Source organism: Rhinopithecus roxellana, chromosome 5, assembly GCF_007565055.1.
Source record: "Rhinopithecus roxellana isolate Shanxi Qingling chromosome 5, ASM756505v1, whole genome shotgun sequence".
Classification (NCBI taxonomy): domain Eukaryota; kingdom Metazoa; phylum Chordata; class Mammalia; order Primates; family Cercopithecidae; genus Rhinopithecus; species Rhinopithecus roxellana.
Window position 1 is genome coordinate 78214843 of NC_044553.1, and position 16558 is coordinate 78231400.

General features: G+C 56.4%; 1 long non-coding RNA gene across 3 annotated transcripts in view; it reads right to left on the reverse strand.

Annotated features, from left to right (window-relative positions):
- The window catches only part of LOC115897661, a 17748-nt gene continuing 1190 nt past the window's right edge, over positions 1-16558 (reverse strand). For 2 of the 3 annotated variants that reach the window (XR_004057424.1, XR_004057423.1), the window contains exons 2-5: positions 12365-13657; positions 12194-12293; positions 10271-10460; positions 1-426 (exon numbers count right to left, since the gene is read on the reverse strand). This is a non-coding gene — a long non-coding RNA (uncharacterized LOC115897661). Of the gene's footprint in view, positions 427-10270; positions 10461-12193; positions 12294-12364; positions 14459-16558 lie in introns of those variants that run through there. The other variant, XR_004057422.1, reaches the window with a different exon arrangement.

Here is a 16558-nt window from a genome sequence, read left to right on the forward strand (position 1 = left end):
TGGAGGCAGAGAGGAAAGGGATTTATTATTGGATCCAGGGTGTGCGGAGGAGCCTAAGGGCAGTTGGACCTGTGTTGACGTCCCGAAGGGCCCGGAACCCGGGAAGCTCTGCCCGCGGAGGGTATTCCTTTCCCTCTGAAGACCACCTCAAAGCTCAACTTTACCACCCACGCATGAGACCGCCCTGGGCTGAACTAAAATCTCACCATCCCAATTCGAGTTTCTGGGAATTGTCAGCTCCATTCGCGCTCATTTAAATCCAGTTTTTTTCACGAGGTGAGTAACAGGGCAGTTGACAGTTCCCAAGTTTTGTGTGTGCAGTCTTCAGTCCTGGAGGGACTCTTCTGCTCCAAGTCCACCGATCCCAGGAGGGGGTCCGCTGGTCCAGTACAGCTCAGTACCCAGCTCTGGATCCACAAGCTGAGGCTGGAAGGAGTGGTCATGAAGAACTCAGCATGAACGCAGCTGGGTACGAATTCCCAGAGGTGTCCTGTCCCTCCACGGTACCAAGGACCCCTCCTTTGAGAAACTGCTTCACTGGAGGCGCAGATGGAGGGAGGAGTGGGCAACAGAGTTGAGAGGGGTTCCGGGGGCACATGGCTCAGCCAGAGGAAGCAGGCTGGGGAGGGGCATTCAGAATGGCCAGATGACCTCGAGGGGAATGCCAAGCCTCTGCCCACTTTGCCTGTGGCTCCTGAGGATGGTCATGCTGTCAAGCTCAGAACAGTTGAGAAACTACCTTTCTGGGGCAGATTAGGGGACCACCGGGCTTAGTTTGCTGGTTTGCTGTGTGGCCTATGACAAATTCTCTGGGCAGGCAGTCTGTGAAATGGGGACTCTAGTGTGATCAGACACACAAGTGAATGAGAACTCACTTTGAAATGTCTAAAGCGCAGTGCCTAAGGCCTTCCCTGGCAAGACAGGGGGTCCCTGGTAGGCACTGTCCTATGGCATTAGGGCAGTAATTGGGCCAACCAAGCCTACAGGCCCGCAGCATCCCCTATGGTGCTGAGCACTGCCTGCCCAGCTCTACTCTTAGCCACAGGGTCCCCTGGGAAAGTGTCAGGTGGTCTCATCCACCAAGAGTCATATTGACACTGTGCCAACATGGACATTTCAGGCCTGTGGCAGGGAGGGGACAAGGAGTGGTTTCTGCCAGGGAGGCCTCTGACTGCAGTTGCCTATGACAGGCTCCAGGCTTCAGGTCTCATAGAAATCCTGGCCTTGGGGGCTTAAGGCACAGCCAAAGGGGCCTCCCCTCTTCCCAAGTCCTTGCCCAGCCACTGTTGCCTCAGGCCTCTTTTTTTTTTTTTTTTTTTGAGACAGAGTCTGGCTCCGTCATCTAGGCTGGAGTGCAGTGGTGCGATCTTGGCTCACTGTAAGCTCCGCCTCCTGGGTTCACGCCATTCTCCTGCCTCAGCCACTAGAGTAGCTGGGACTACAGGCGCCCACCACCACGCCTGGCTAATTTTTTGTATTTTTAGTAGAGACGGGGTTTCACCGTGTTCGCCAGGATGGTCTCCATCTCCTGACCTCGTGATCCGCCCGTCTCGGCCTCCCAAAGTGCTGGGATTACAGGCTTGAGCCACCGTGCCCGGCCTTTTTTTTTGAGACAGAGTCTCACTCTCGCCCAGGCTGGAGTGCAGTGGTGCAATCTTGGCTCACTGCAACCTCCGCCTCCTGGGTTCAAGCGATTCTCCTGCCTCAGTCTCATGAGTAGTTGGGATTACAGGCACGTGCCACCACACCCAGCTAATTTTGTATTTTTTAGTGGAAACAGGGTTTCCCCCATGTTAACCAGGCTGGTCTTGAACTCCTGGCCTCAAGTCATCCACCTGCCTCAGCCTTCCAAAATGCTGGGACTGCAGGTGTGAGCCACCGTGCCCAACTCACTGAGGCCTCTCAATTCAGCCTGTCTATGCCAGGACCCTTCAGCTCACTGGGCAGAGATGCAGGGCCTGACCTCAAGCTCTTGTGCTGCAGTGAGGCTGTGAATCTGCCCCTGGCTGACTCGGCACAGTCTACACTGCCTGGGCACTGCCCCTGGCTTCCAACTTTTCTCAGATGCCCTTCCTTGGGCTCCAGGGCTGTGGCTGGGATCTAGGGGCAGATAAGACAGAGGTTGATACCATGGGGGTGAGAGAGGCAGGGCAGGGGGTAGCTTCCGCTCTGTCCAGAGACAGGGAGGCCAGCTCAGGAATCCATTTAGAACCAGTAAAAGCCTGAGCTGGAAGGGCCTTTCTAGCCTTCTATTTCCCCTCTACAACCTGCAGACGGGAAGGCCATGGGACAGAAAGGAACTGGTCAGAGGTCACTCCCCACCCCATCTAGAGGGTCCCCATATGCTACCTTTCAGGTGCTGTGGAGATGACTGGAGGCTCCTGTCCTCCTGGTGCTGGAGCCCTTGGTGCTCAGACCTGCAGCAGGTCCCACTCCCTGAGGACACTTGAGAGTCAGAACTCTTAGGGTCTCCCAGACCCCATCGGCGGCTCTGACCCTCTTTTATGAAAGCCTCCCCATCCTGGCTAATACGGTGAAACCCCGTCTCTACTAAAAAATACAAAAAACTAGCCGGGCGACGAGGCGGGCGCCTGTAGTCCCAGCTACTCGGGAGGCTGAGACAGGAGAATGGCGTGAACCCGGGAGGCGGAGCTTGCAGTGAGCTGAGAGCCGGCCACTGCACTCCAGCCTGGGCGGCAGAGCAAGACTCCGTCTCAAAAAAAAAAAAAAAAGAAAGCCTCCAAAGAGCAGCTGAGGCAGAGCACAGCATCCCCCACCCTATTGAGCTCCTCATTGCAGGAGCTCAAAGATGATGACCTTGGTCAGAATGAAATGGTATTTAAGCACAAGCCAGTAGCTGTCGCCAGCCTGGGAATGTGCTGTATTGTCTGTCACTGGCAGCTCTGCATTACATCAAACTATTTCCTGAATATCCCAAGAAGTGCAAACAAAGCCTTGCGGATTGAACACTGCATAAAATAGGCTTTGTGCTGGGCGCCATGGCTCATGCCTGTAATCCCAGCACTTTGGGAGGCCGAGGTGGGCGGATCACCTGAGGTCGGGAGTTTGAGACCAGCCTGACCAACAAGGAGAAACCCCATCGCTATTAAAAATACAAAACTAGGCCGGGCGCAGTGGCTCACGCATGTAATCCCAGCTCTCAGGGAGGAAGAGGTGGGAGGATAGCTTGAGCCCAGGAGTTCGAGACCTGCCTGGGTAATACAGCGAGACCCCGTTCTCCACAAAAAGGAAAAAAAAAAAAAAAAGACAGAAAAAAAATACAAAACTAGCTAGGCGTGGTGTGCATGCCTGTAATCCCAGCTACTCAGGAGGCTGAGGCAGGAGAATCACTTGAACCCAGAAGACGGAGGTTGCAGCGAGCCAAGACTACACCACTACACTCCAGCCTGGGCAACAAGAGCAAAACTCCATCTCAAAGGAAAAAAAAAAAAAAAAAAGACTTTGTGACTAGAGCCCATATGCAGCCGCCCCTGGGCACATGTATGTGATTTTATGACTTTGGTACTGACTCAGCCTAACTGGACCCCAGATACAGGAGAAACCAAGGAGGACGGAGAACACAGGCACGCTCCTTGGTGCACTGTGTCCCATGTCATCCTCACATCAATCCCATGTCATAGGTACTGTCCGTGTTCCCATTTTACAGAGAAGGATACTAAGGCTTAGCGAAGACAAGACTTGCTCATGCTCGCCAAGCTTGGGAGTGGTGGAGAGTGAAGTGTAAGACTTCTCGGTTCCACGGCCACTCTCCTTCCATGCATTGCTCCAGGTCCAGGGGCCCAGATGGCCTGATTCCCTGTGCCCCACAGCCTACCCTGCCATACCCCCTCCTGCTGCTGCTTCCCCTGGCTTCCCCTCTTCAGAGAGAAGGCAGACCAGGAGATAGATCAGGCCTCAGGCTGCTGCTCAGTCCCACCCGTCCTAACCCCTGTGGGGATAAGATGGCAGCCTCCACAACATGTCCCTAAATGCCTCTGCCCGCCCGGCCCAGGTTATCAGAGAAGAGGGAGAACTGTGGGGGCTGAGGAGTATCTGGGAGGGAGGGTGGGGTTTCTCCCCCCAGAGCCCCTCAGACGCAGGCACCCTTCACCCTGCGGTCATTGCTTCTCTACCAGCTCCTATTCAGCTGCTGCTGCTGCAGCCTCAGTTTCTCAGGGAGACTCTCCACCAGCTTGGAGGTGGGTGGGGGGAAACAGTGAGTACATTCCAGGCTGAGCCCTTCCCATGGGCAGTGAGGGCTTGGGAGAAACTTGAGTGACAGAGTGTGAGGAAGGGAAGGTCAAGGCCATGGTAGGCACCATGTGGCGGGCACCAGGGATCAGGCATGGGGGAGCCTGTGGGGGCCAGTCAGAAGCACACTGCAGGGGGGCAGCTGCTGAGCACCTGGTCCTGGACAGCCTCCAGGACCCACTGCTGAGCTCTCAGCTGTGAGTCTCAAGCTTCCAGCACACTGCAGACCTTCTCGAGGTCAGTCCGCATCTTAGCCAGCTCTGAACCCATCTGCAAAGAAGTCTGGGATGGAGGAGGGCGGGGCTGCAGCATGTCTTGATCTGGGGCCTCCCCAAGACTTTACTCTCCCTTGGATTCAGAGCTCCAGCCTCACAGGGGCCTTTCTAGGGACTGTGCTTTGCCCCAAAGAGGCCACCATGGCGGTATCAGGTGCAGTGCTGACGGAACAGCACCAGGGGAGGGGGCAAGAGGGCTCACCTTCCCCTCCAAGCTGTGCAGGTGACTGAAGTCCAGAACACTTGCCCTGAACCCCTAATCCTTTACTTCCCTCTTTTACCCTGACTCCCGCAGCACTCCCCATACGGCTAGTACTGCCTAGCCCAGGAGCCCCTGAGGGCAGGCCTCACATCGCCCTCCATCTCCACATCCTTCCCAGGGTCCCCGTACAGGTTCCCTGCACAGGGCTAGGCCCGCAGAGCCTTGCTCCCCAACGCACTTGTTTCATCACATCCATTGCTGAGTCCACCCTGCCAAGGATGCCTAGTCCCCTCTCAGGGCCACGCTGAGGTTGTACAAGGACAGGGCAGCCGGGGTTCCAGGCCTGGGATGAATCTAGGCTGAGTCCTCAGTGCTCAGTGGAGAACCCCCAACCCGATTCATTGGTTCCAACAAGCCAGGCTCCCTACACCATCCCCTGCCCTGCCCGGCCCAGGCCCTGCCTTCACTTCACACGGCCCCTGTCTCAGCTACTCCAGCTCTTGGAAACAAGGGCCCAGTCCACATGGCAATGGGAGATCACACCCAAGTTCTCTGCCTGGGAGGTCCCACTTCCATCCAGCCTGATCTCAGGGAAGGCAACCAGGGCTGCCCCACACTAGCTCTCACCCCTGGAGGGGGCTGTCCCAGCTCCACCCGTCTGCCCTTGAGCTCACCCATTGGCCTCTGGTGGAGTCCACACTGCAGACTCCAGTTCCTTGGCAGACCTGGGTCCCACAGCTCCTGGGGTATGAGAGGCAGAAACGCTGCTGGGGTGTGGCAGGGATAGTGGGAACCTGTCCCCTTGCCCCCACCCCGTTCTGTGGATCATTAGCTCCACCAAGGCCACTGGGCAACTCAGCTGGGGCACAGGCACAGTTCTATAGAGCTGGGACGCAGGGACAGTGACCCAGTGAGTAAACTGAACAGGGTCATAGGATTACTGAGTGTCAGAGCTTCCCAGAGTCCCCCAGACACCATACCCAATGTACAGATGGAACCTGAGCCCCACAGCAGTGAGGGGCTTGGCTAAGGCCACTGGCCAGTTTGTGGCAGAGCTGGGACTGGAATCTCCATTGGTGTTTGTGGAACCCCTGTCGCTTGACCAGCCAGTGAGGATTCCCAGCAGCTCCACCCACAGGCTGTGGGGCTTGGAGGTGTGTGGGTGGGGCTTGGCTGGCACCCACTCAGGTAAATGCCTGTGTAGTACCCAGGAGAAGCCACAGTGGGCTGGGTGGTGCAGGGGTGAGGTGAGACCCACCTTCCCTTTGCAGAATCTGGAGGCTGGCCTGGGGTCTCTGCTGGGGTCTGCCCTGTGGGAAGAAGGCAGGTGGCTGCCCTTCCTTCAGGCTGGCAGGATTGTCTAGATTCTTTGTGTGTGTGTGTGTGTGACAGTTTTTGCTCTTTTTTGCCCCGGCTGGAGTGCAATGGCATGATCTCGGCTCACTGCAACCTCCGTCTCCCAGGTTCAAGTGATTCTCCTGCCTCAGCCTCCCAAATAGCTGGGATTACAGGCACTTGCCACCACATCTGGTTAATTTTTTGTATTTTTAGTAGAGACAGGGTTTCACCATGTTGGCCAGGATGGTCTCTTGACCTCGTGATCCACCCACCTCAGCCTCCCAAAGTGCTGGGATTACAGGCATGAGCCACTGTGTCCAGCCAGGATTGTCCAGATCCTTATGTACCTGTCCTTGGGTGGGCAGGCTCAGGCCACCCTGACCTGGGGGCACCTGACCCTCACCCCTAGCAGCTGGTGCTGAGGGTTCTGGTGCCAGTGGCAGCCAAAGTCTTGCTCCTGCCCACAGGCACCCAGCTCAAGCTGGAGGGCAAGGCCCTTTCTATTCATGGACAGATGGGCCGTAGTAGCCCTGGAGGCCCCACACCCCTGGGCCTGAGCACCCTGGTACTCAGGGCCAGGGTGAGGAGCTTGGGACCCATTAAACACACAGGAAGCTGAGGCCCCATGAGAAGAGCTGTGGCTGTGGCACAGCCCAGGCCTCCACTTTATTGCACAAGTCCCTGACTTCAGGCTTGGGGAGGGCTCTAGGGTCCTCAGGAGGGGTTCTTTGGGGGCCCTGACTGCAGGTGGGGCCACCTCACACCGCCCCAAGCAGCCAGCTCCTGCCTACCTTTCGCCTCTGGATCCCAGCAGCCATCTGGTCATTCTCCCTCTCCAGCGCCTGCATCCTGCTCCTGTGGCTGGCCAGGGAGGGGCAGGCTGCATTCCCATCTAGGGGCCCTGCTATCCCATCCTCTCATGCCTGCAGAAACCCTCACCCTGGTTCTTGGGTTTGGGCAGGTCCAGCCTGCAGAGGGGAGCAGATCTCCTCCTGGGCCCTGGCCTGCCCTCCCTGGCTGGCATGTGGACTAGGGGCCTGGGGGCTCACTGGGTGGTGCCCACCCAGACTCACAGCAGCTCCTTCAGCACACACTCTGGCCTCTCTGCAGCTGCATGAGGGTCCTGTGGTTACATGATGGGAAAAGCAAGAGGGAGTAGCTGGGGGCCTGAGGTCCCAAGTCACACCCAAACCAAACCACCCAGCCAGGAAGATAGCAGGAAGCAAATTGGAGGCGTTCTGGGTTGAACTGTATCCCCTGCAACAACAAAAAAATATACTGACGTCCCCAGTACCTCCTAATGAGACGGAATCATTACAGAGGTAATCAGACTAAAATGAAGTCAATAAGCTGGGCTTTCATCCAAGGTGACCAGTGTCCTATACCAAGGGGAAATGTGGACACAGGCACACACACAGGGAGATGCCACACAGACATCCCTTGCCCAGGAGGAATGTCAAAGACTGCTGGCAAAGCACCAGAAGCTGGGGGCAAGGCCTACAACAGACCCTCCCTCACAGCCCTCGGGAGGAACCAACCCTGCCGACACCCTGACGTGAACTTCAGTCTCCAGAACCAAGAGACGATGAATGCCTGCCGTTGAAGCTAGCATCTTCAGCACTTTATTACCACAGCCCTAGCAAACTCACAGAGGGTAAGTGGGCTCCAGCCCCATGTGGCCCCAAAAGGACCCTGATTTCGAGCAGAACTTTCTCCTCAAAGCGGCCGCACCGCAGCACCAGGAAGTGTGCAATCAGTGGCTAATGCTTCATGACTGAATACCATGTGTTTTCACATGCTTGTCAAATGTCACCCTCTTAAGCACCCATTCAGGGAGGATAACTGTTATTTTCCCTTTTACAGATAAGGCCCAGAGAGGCAGAGTAACTGCCCAAGGTCACACAGCTAGTATATCGTGGAGTCAAGATTTAAACCCACAATCATAGCCACTAATCTGGGGACAGTGCAGACTACTGAATCCTGGGATTGAAGACAGACTGAGGTAGAGACCCAGAGAGGGTTGGGTGGAGAAGCTTGAGGCTGGGGATGGGACTGGAGGTGGAGCATGCCAGAGGCCCTGGGAGCACTGGGCGCCGAGCCCTCAAACCCCCTGGCCAGCCGGACGTTGATGTAATATGGCTTCATCCAGACCCTATCCAGCTGCTGCCCCATCTCTGAGAGCCTCGCCCTGCTGGAAGTGCGCTGCTAGTCTGGTCCATCAGCCACTCTGCACAGGACCCCTGCCCAGGACCCAGGGTCTGCATTTTAGGCCATCCTCACTGGATAGGCCCAGAGCCCAGGGTCCCCACCTGCCCGCAGAAGGTGAATCCTGGGTTGGTCTTCTAGGGGTCCAGGGAGGGAGCAGAAATGGCCTGGGCAGTCTCTGACGGGCTGGAAGGCCCTACACATGGGGCCCAAATTGGCACTGGCTTATGCATCATGTGCAGGCTAAGTGCATCCGGCTCACCTAGCACCACTTCCTGCTAGGAGATGAATCTGCTGAGGGCCCAGCCCTCTGTCACTCCACTACCTTCTCACTGACACCATCCACTGCAGATCCTCAGACTTGACCAAAGAATATAGCCCATCCAGGCCCTGAGGATCTGTCACTCCACTACGTTCTCACTGACACCATCCACTGCAGGTCCTCAGACTTGACCAAAGAATATAGCCCATCCAGGCCCTGAGGATATATCCTCTGACCCTCAAGGGTCTGGTTTGAGAAATAGACACACACACACACAAAAAAAAAACCCTGAGATTTTCTTCTGTACAAATATATAATGGCAGACTCTACTTCTGATTTTAGGAACAGCCCCCTCTGAGCACAGCTGTGTACCTGTTTGAGATACACTGATTTAGACCAACTCAGCCTTTTCTGAGGCCCAAGGCCAGCTAAACTTTCTCTCCTTTTCCTTCCATTGTGATCAGCAGATCAGCTCCGTCGGGGTCTTGTGGCAGAGTGTGGATCCCACCCGGGGTCCTTAGAACACTACTTCCCTATGGCTCCCAGGCACCTCATTGCAATCATAATGGCTAATGTCTGTATCTCTCTCTGTGCCTGTGTGTGTGCATATCTGGGGGTGTCTGCACATGTCTGATGTGTATCTTGGGGGGGTGTACGTACATGCATGTCTGTGTGTCTGTCTGCCCATGCACACATACACTTGCCCAGGAGACTTACAGATGCTGGCCAGGAGAAGGCAGCCACCAAGCTGGAGTTGAGTCAGATGGACAGGAGCTGGGACATCTAAACCCTAGATGTGGCCCCTGTCCCATGTCCATAGTAACCCTTGCACCCACTGTCGTCCTCATTTGGATCAGGGACTATTTACAACACTCCTCACCTGTCTCTCTGGGTGTATGCGCATGCAGTTTCCTCTTGCTGAAATGCCCTTCATTCCCTCTCTCCTCCTGGAAAATGCCTGTCTATCCTGTGTGACGGTTCAGAGGCTCAGAAACCCTTCTCTGGGAGGGACTCTCCTATTTGCCACCCCTTAACCAACTCCCATTGTGCCTCTTCCCTCATTTGGCACATTAAATTATCATTGCTTACAAAATAGGCACAGTGGCTTGTGCCTGTAGTCTCAGCACTTTGGGAGGCCAAGGTGGGAGAACTGCTTGAGGTCAGGAGTTCGAGACCAGCCTGGGCAATGTAGTAAGACCTCCATCTCTACAAATAAAAACAAAAACAAACTTAGCCAGGCATGGTGATGCGTGCCTGCAGTCCCAGCTACCTGAGGCAGGAGGATCGCTTGAGTCCAGGAGTTCGAGGCTGCAGTGAGCTATGATTGTACCACTGCACTTCAGTCTGGGTGACAGAGACTGTGATGCAATCAATCAATCAATTATAAATCAACCAATAATAAATAAATAATTGCTTGCTCAATTACCGGGTACCCCCAAACCATAAGCTGTTGAGGACAAGGAGTGATCTGATTTGACATTGCTTCTGCACACAGAAGAGGGCCAGGCATGTAGCAGATGCTCAATAAATGCATGCTGAACACATGGATGGAGAATGATGAGGCATGATGAGGAAGAGCCAGAAAATGGGAAGGAAGTATAGGATCACGATGGGGGCATCCTAAGGAGCGGGTAAGACATTAGTTGGTTTGTATGGGAAAGACTGGGCAGTGGGGAAGACAATGGGGAGAACAGGGTTGTGGGGGGTGGAGAAGAAGGAGAGACAGAGAGTGCCCACCTGGGGAGGCCAGGTCCCACTCTGCCTCTGGAGTCTCTGCAGTTCCTCCTCTTTAAATTTCAGGGCAACTGCCACCTGGTGCCAGCGTGTCCTACAGTACTCAGCCATCTCCTCACGAAGCCTGGGATGTGATTCTTGTGCTTCTAGCTGTTTCCTGAGCGGCACTGGTACCTCCGGGACCTGGAGTGTACTGGAAGAAATGGGGCAGTCCAGGTATAGCATGGACCCCAGATCACCCCCACCCCACTCCCTTTCAATGATTATTATGTCTTATGAGCTAGGGCGGGGAGTGGGGCAGACATGCCTCTTTCATGGCTCCCTGAACACACAGAACCCTCTGTACTGGGCACTTCTACTCTCAAGCACCCTGACTTGCACCCAGCAGCTAAGGTCATCTCACCCCCACCTCCCACCTGCCCCTGGGCCAGCAGGAGGGGCTTGGCCATGTGTAGGGGAGACAGGACTTCTTGAAGCTGAAAGATTTCCCACAACATAAGAGTCAGAATGTGAAAACCAGGAGCGCTGATACCTGGGGAAGGAAGACTGGCTCCGGTCAAGTGATTCCGGGTTTAGGGCTCTGGGCCATTCCCCCTCAGCCAGCTGGTGACAGAGGCTGGCCCACCGCCTGCTGAGAGGGCCATCTCACCCATGGTGAGAACAGAGCACCCACCCCAGCCTGGCTTGGACAGTCTGAGGATGGGCCCAAGCAGCCACCTACCAGGCCTCTTGGCCCGGGGTCACACCCACTACTGCTAGCAGCACCACCTTCTCCCGAAGTAGCCAGGTGCGCTCTGCCTCCAGGGCCTGCACACAACCCCCCAATACCATCTGCTCTCCCTACAGATGCTGCAAATGCTCCAAGCAGGCCCCCAGTTGCTGGGAGCTCCGGCCCAGCTCTTCTGAGAGTCTCTTGTTCACCTGAGGAGACCTCTACCCCACCCAGTTGTGGCTCAGCCTCCACCAGGGTTGTGGGGCTCCAGCCTTTACCCATACAGCCCCTTCTTCTCCTCAGAGGCCCCAAACTCCACTTCATCTGGGTCTCAGCCCTTCCAGGAGGCCTCTCTGACCACCCTAGCCTGCAGTCTCCTCTACACTCCAGGGGATGACTCTGGACCAGCGCCTGGCTGCACACTAGCAGGGGGGCCAGTTATGTGAGGATGAGGATGGTGCTCTCTGGAGTGTGTGTGGACGCGCTGCTAGAATCTGTCTCTTCTTGTCATTCTCCTTTCCTCTGTGCCCCCAGATCCCCTCGCCCTACATTGAAATCCCCCAGGAATGGGGCCCAGGCTCCCTTGCCTCTGCCCCCTGGTACAGATGGGCATGGCCTGGATCAGCTAATGCCCAGATTCCCTTTCCTGTGGGGCTGCCCCTGCCAGCTGTCTTGACCAACCTCAGTGAGCATCAGTAACTGTTCCTACAGATGGACTGTGTCCTGGGCCTGGGCAGGGGTCTCAGCTGCTGGCATGGAGACTCTGTCTGGGTCCCAAAGCTCCTGGGCCCTGCCTCCATCCTAGCTCTGCTCTTGGATCTGCAGGCCTGGCACCAGCATCTCCTGTGGATACACTTGGTCCAGAATCCTGGGGTCTCCTTCCAGCTTCCAGACCACACTGGGATAGTCTAGGCAGACCCTTGATGCCTAAGGGCATGTTGTGGCAGGGTCCTGGCCCCAACTCAAGTTATGACTCTGAACAAGCTCTCCTCTGCCCTCTGGTCTCAGTTTCCCATCTGAACCAGGAGGGAAGTCACTGAATGATCCCAGGGTATTCCCAAATGTTGGAAAAGGATCCCTCTCTGGGCTGGACTAAGCCCCTGTGCTGCCCTCCTTCTCCAGATAATGCTCCAATAACGAGGACCAGAGAATAAAGTGTAGGGCAGGGTCAAAGGTATGGCAGGGCCAGTGCTCAGGGCCTGCCATGCACCCACTTGGGGTATCCCCGGGCTGGGCTCTGGGCCAAGAGGCTGTTGGGTCATCTGGTCCAAATGCCGCTGGGCCTTTTCCACTTCTGTCTGCAGCAGCAGGATCCTGTGGGTAGAAGAGACTGTCTGCCTGTTCCCTGCCACCCCACCCCTCCCCCACAGCCCAGCCCTACTCACTTGTCTTCTATGTCCTGGTCTGGCCTCCTCCACTCAGCCTGTCCCTGGGATCCCTGCCTTTGGTGCCTCTCCTGCTCCAGGCAGGCCAGGGAGCACTCCACTTGCTGGGAGGAGACTGAGTGGGAGGGTCAAAGGCAGCACAGAGCCTCGGATAGGTAGGCCTAGCTTCCCTGCCTCCCACCAGGCAGGGCAGTGTCTGCAGCCTCTGATAACGCAGGCGGACTGGCAGCCAACAGCCCAGCTGACAGCCCAGCATGGACCCGTGCCCTGGGGCCCTGAGGGGCTGCTTTTGGCTGTTATCTATCACGACACGCTCCAGCTGTGCATCCTCTGCCTCCAGCTGGGTCCGAGATACACTGCCTCTCCAGCTACTCTCCAGCTGCTGACGGGTTTCAGGGTGGAGGCCAGCAGAACTGCTGTGGCATGCTAAAGGGCGGGCAGACATGAGGTTGTCAACTAGGTCCCAAGGGTCCCCCAGGCCTAGTAAGGGAGGAGTGGCTCCAGGAGGGCCAGCTGTGAGCTAAGACACGGAGTCACTGAAGGCTTGGGTAACTGGGCCATCACACGGTGTCCTTCCTACCCTCACACGAGGTAGGAGATGCTGGTAATCTTCCCAAGAACCCTCAGCCTGCACAGCCATCTCCCCCTCTCTGGGGATCGCCTGTTTCACTTGGGGAGATGGCGCTTCTAAGGAAGCTCTTCAGTCTATGGAGCTAAAACCAGCCCCTCCCTCCCTCAGATTCTCCCTGGGGGGCCTCAGATTCTCCCTGAAGGGGGGCCTCCCTGGCCCTTCCTTCACCTCCAGTGGTGTCCCTAGCCACCCCGAACATATGCCTCCCAGGCAACACCCTGCACCCTTCCAGGGGTACCATTCAGAGACATCTCTGTTCAACACCGCAGCCTTGCTGGGGACTCCATTTCCCTTCCTCTGGGTGCCCCAGACCCCGGCAAGCCTCCCTGAGAATATGGCACCAGATGTGGACACCAGCTCTGTGCATTCTGGAGCTTTCAGCCTGCTAAGGGGATGTTGGTAGCTCAGCGGACCTCCTTTCAGCTACAGAAAGCCCAGGAAGAAGGAGTGGGGGAAGACAGGGCCTCACTTGCTGCTTTAGGACCAGCTGAGTCCCAGCTCATGCTCTCCTCTGCAGCACAAGGGCTTGCTCCGATAGGGCCTCCAGCACTGCTCGAAGATGGCTGGCCAGCTCGGCCCTTTGCCGCCTGCTTTCTGCCAGCTCCTCCCACAGGTCCTTCTCTGACTGCCTCCAGTCCTGCTCAGGGGCCCTGTTGGAGCACCTGCCAGGGAGAGAGGAGCCAGACTTCAGCCCGGGGCCAAGGGAGCTGCCATGCCCAACTTCCCTATGCTCACCTGCACCCTTCAGTGGGGCTTTGTGGGCAGACATGGTCCAATGCCCCAAGGAAATAGGAGCTCTGGAGACAGCGGGCAGGGCTGGGCATCAAGTCCATAGGCTCTGCCTCAGTGGGCCCTGAGAGCAGGACAGATCAGGGGCAGTCCTGGCTTCCCAAAGCACCAGGCTCTAAGGTGCTTCCCAAAGCACCAGACTCAGAATTGAGGCCCCGTGGCTGAGCACGCACTAAAACCCTTCAACCCTGATCCTCTGGCCCGAAAGTCTCCTGGTGATTGGAACTTCACTAAACACCAGCCTCAACTCCACTAAAGAGTTCTCAATTCCCTGTGGTTTCCATGAGCTGTAGGTGCTGCCACGGGTGGCCACTTGCTACATAAACACAAACCCCATTATCCTCACAGCAGCAGGTCTGGGGAGGTGCAGCAGGCACTCCTGAAGGGAAGCCAGTATCCAAGTTTGGCAGGGAGTCCCGTGAGGAGCTGCAATTCCCACCCAACACTGTCTGCACCAGAGCCCCATTCCCCCTTCCAGTGTGGGAGTCTGGAAATGGCAGGGAAGCATTTGGGGGACCCCACAGTTTAGCTATGATGTGGGTGTCAGAGCCTTTAAGTCAAGTCACTGCTCAGGTACCTCTCTGGCTTCCATAGCTTCAGCTGTAAGATGGAGGCCCTGACGGATCTCTCACCCACCAGCTTGGTGAGGGAGGTCAGAGGGTAGACAGGGGCTGTTCTGCCAGTGTTGCCATCCCTACACCCCTCACCATCACCCTCTTCACCTCTAGGGTCTGGGCCCAAGTCCACTGCGTCCCGACTCCCAACCCTGGGCATGAGGCACCCTGCCCAGGCTCTGAAAGTGCACAGGAGTTGTCTTCACCTAACAGTGGGTACACCTGGCACCTCTACCACCCCCACCCTGACCTCCCCACACCTCACATTCCCAGGACTTCTCCACTCAGGATGGCACCATTGCCCACCAGGGCTTCTCCCCACTGGACAGCTTGACTCTCCTCTCCCCTTACTCCAGGCCCAGGCTCCTGCAGCCCCCTCCAAAATTGCCTCCCCTCCAAAATATCACTGCCACACAAGGCTTCTCTAAGATGGACCATGAAGACTGGCCCTGCCCCCACCTCCCATACTGGGCACAGTTCCCACAATGCCACTCTGCCTGGGCGCTGTCTTGCCAGTCAGTAGTGACGGGTTTTCCATGGCAGCCCCCTGCCCTTAGTGAGAACCTGAGCTGTGCCCAGCTTGGTCTGGGAGGGACTCATGGTCCACAGAATGGAGTGCACATGCAGGCCAGATTGCCCTCAGCAGGGGGGCAGGCCAGGGCAGCCCCAGGAAGGCTTTCCAGGGAGGTGACCCTGGGGGCAAGGCTCAGAGGTGAATCAACTGCCTCCAGAGAAATCAAAGTCAGATGAGGCAGACAGAGGAAGAGTAAGGACAACAGGACAAGGAGGGCATCAGAGCAGCTCGGCCTGGCAGGCAGTGAGCTGAGCCCTAAGCTCAGTGGAAGTGGAGGTGGGGGGCAAAAGGGAGACCAAGAGGAGTGAGAGGAGCTGTGGGGTTTGGGAGGATGCAGGGCAGCGGCACCTCCCCAGGTGCCCTTGAGATATGCTGCAGTCCTCAACTCCACAGAGGCTGAGGACTGAGACGGGAGCCTGGGCCTGAGGGGCAGTGGAGGTGCAGCAAGCCTCTTCTAGGGTGGGGATGGGAGAGGAGGAGTTACCCAAACCTCACCTGGGGGCACATCTTTCTCCAAGTGTCTGAAAGCTGTGAAAACCACAGAAGAATGAAACTCTAAGGGTAGAATGCCAGGCAGGATGGCCTCCAGGCTGCAAAGTGTGGAGAGGGAGAGAGCTGGGAGATGGCTTCTTTTCCACCTCAGAAAAAGAGAGTTGCTTTGTGACTGGGAGGCAGGGACTCCTGGATTCTTAATGGTAGGCAGTTTGGTAGGAAGGTGACTAACTTACCCCATTAGAGCCTGGAGCTCAGGGCAGGGCTGGGGATAGGAGCTTCTCTGAGAACATCCATCCCTCAGGGCTGGTATCCTGGAGCCATGGAAACTCAGGACACTAAGTGGTGGGAGGAGGAGACACCACAGAGTCCTCCCACCTCATCTGAGCTGATGAAACCCCGAGATGGAACCTGGCTAGTGTGGCTGAGGCCATGGGGACCAGGCAGGAATGGCATCTCAGATGGCCTGGGATTGTTCAAAATCTTTAGCTTTTGAGGTAGCACTAAGCGGGGCAGGACCTCAGCAGCTGATCTGGGTCACCCACTGTACACTGAAGCGGCTCCTGACTTTCTTTTTTGAGATGGAGTTTCGCTGTTTTGCCCAGGCCGCAGTGAAGTGGCCTGATCTCGACTCACTGCAATCTCTGCCTCCCGGGTTCAAGTGATTCTCCCACCTCAGCCTCCCCAGCAGCTGGGACTACAGGCGCGTACCACCACGTCCAGCTAATTTTTGTATTTTTAGCAGAGATGGGGTTTCGCCATGTTGGCCGGGCGGGTCTCGAACTCCTGACCTCAGGTGATCCATCCACTTCAGCCTCCCAAAGTGCTGGGATTACAGGCGTGAACCACCGCACCTGGCAGATTTTTTGTTTGTTTTTGAGACAGGGTCTTGCTCTGTCGCCCAGGCTGGAGTGCGGTGGTGTGATCACAGCTCATTGCAATCTCAACCCCCTGAGATCAAGTGATCCTCCTGCTTCAGTCCGCTGCAAGAAGCTGGAACTACAGGCACGCGCCACCAAGTCCGGCTAATTTTTGTAATTTTTTGTAAGGGGACTTAGTTTTGAATTAGCTTCTATTGTTTACTTCCGGTAGCC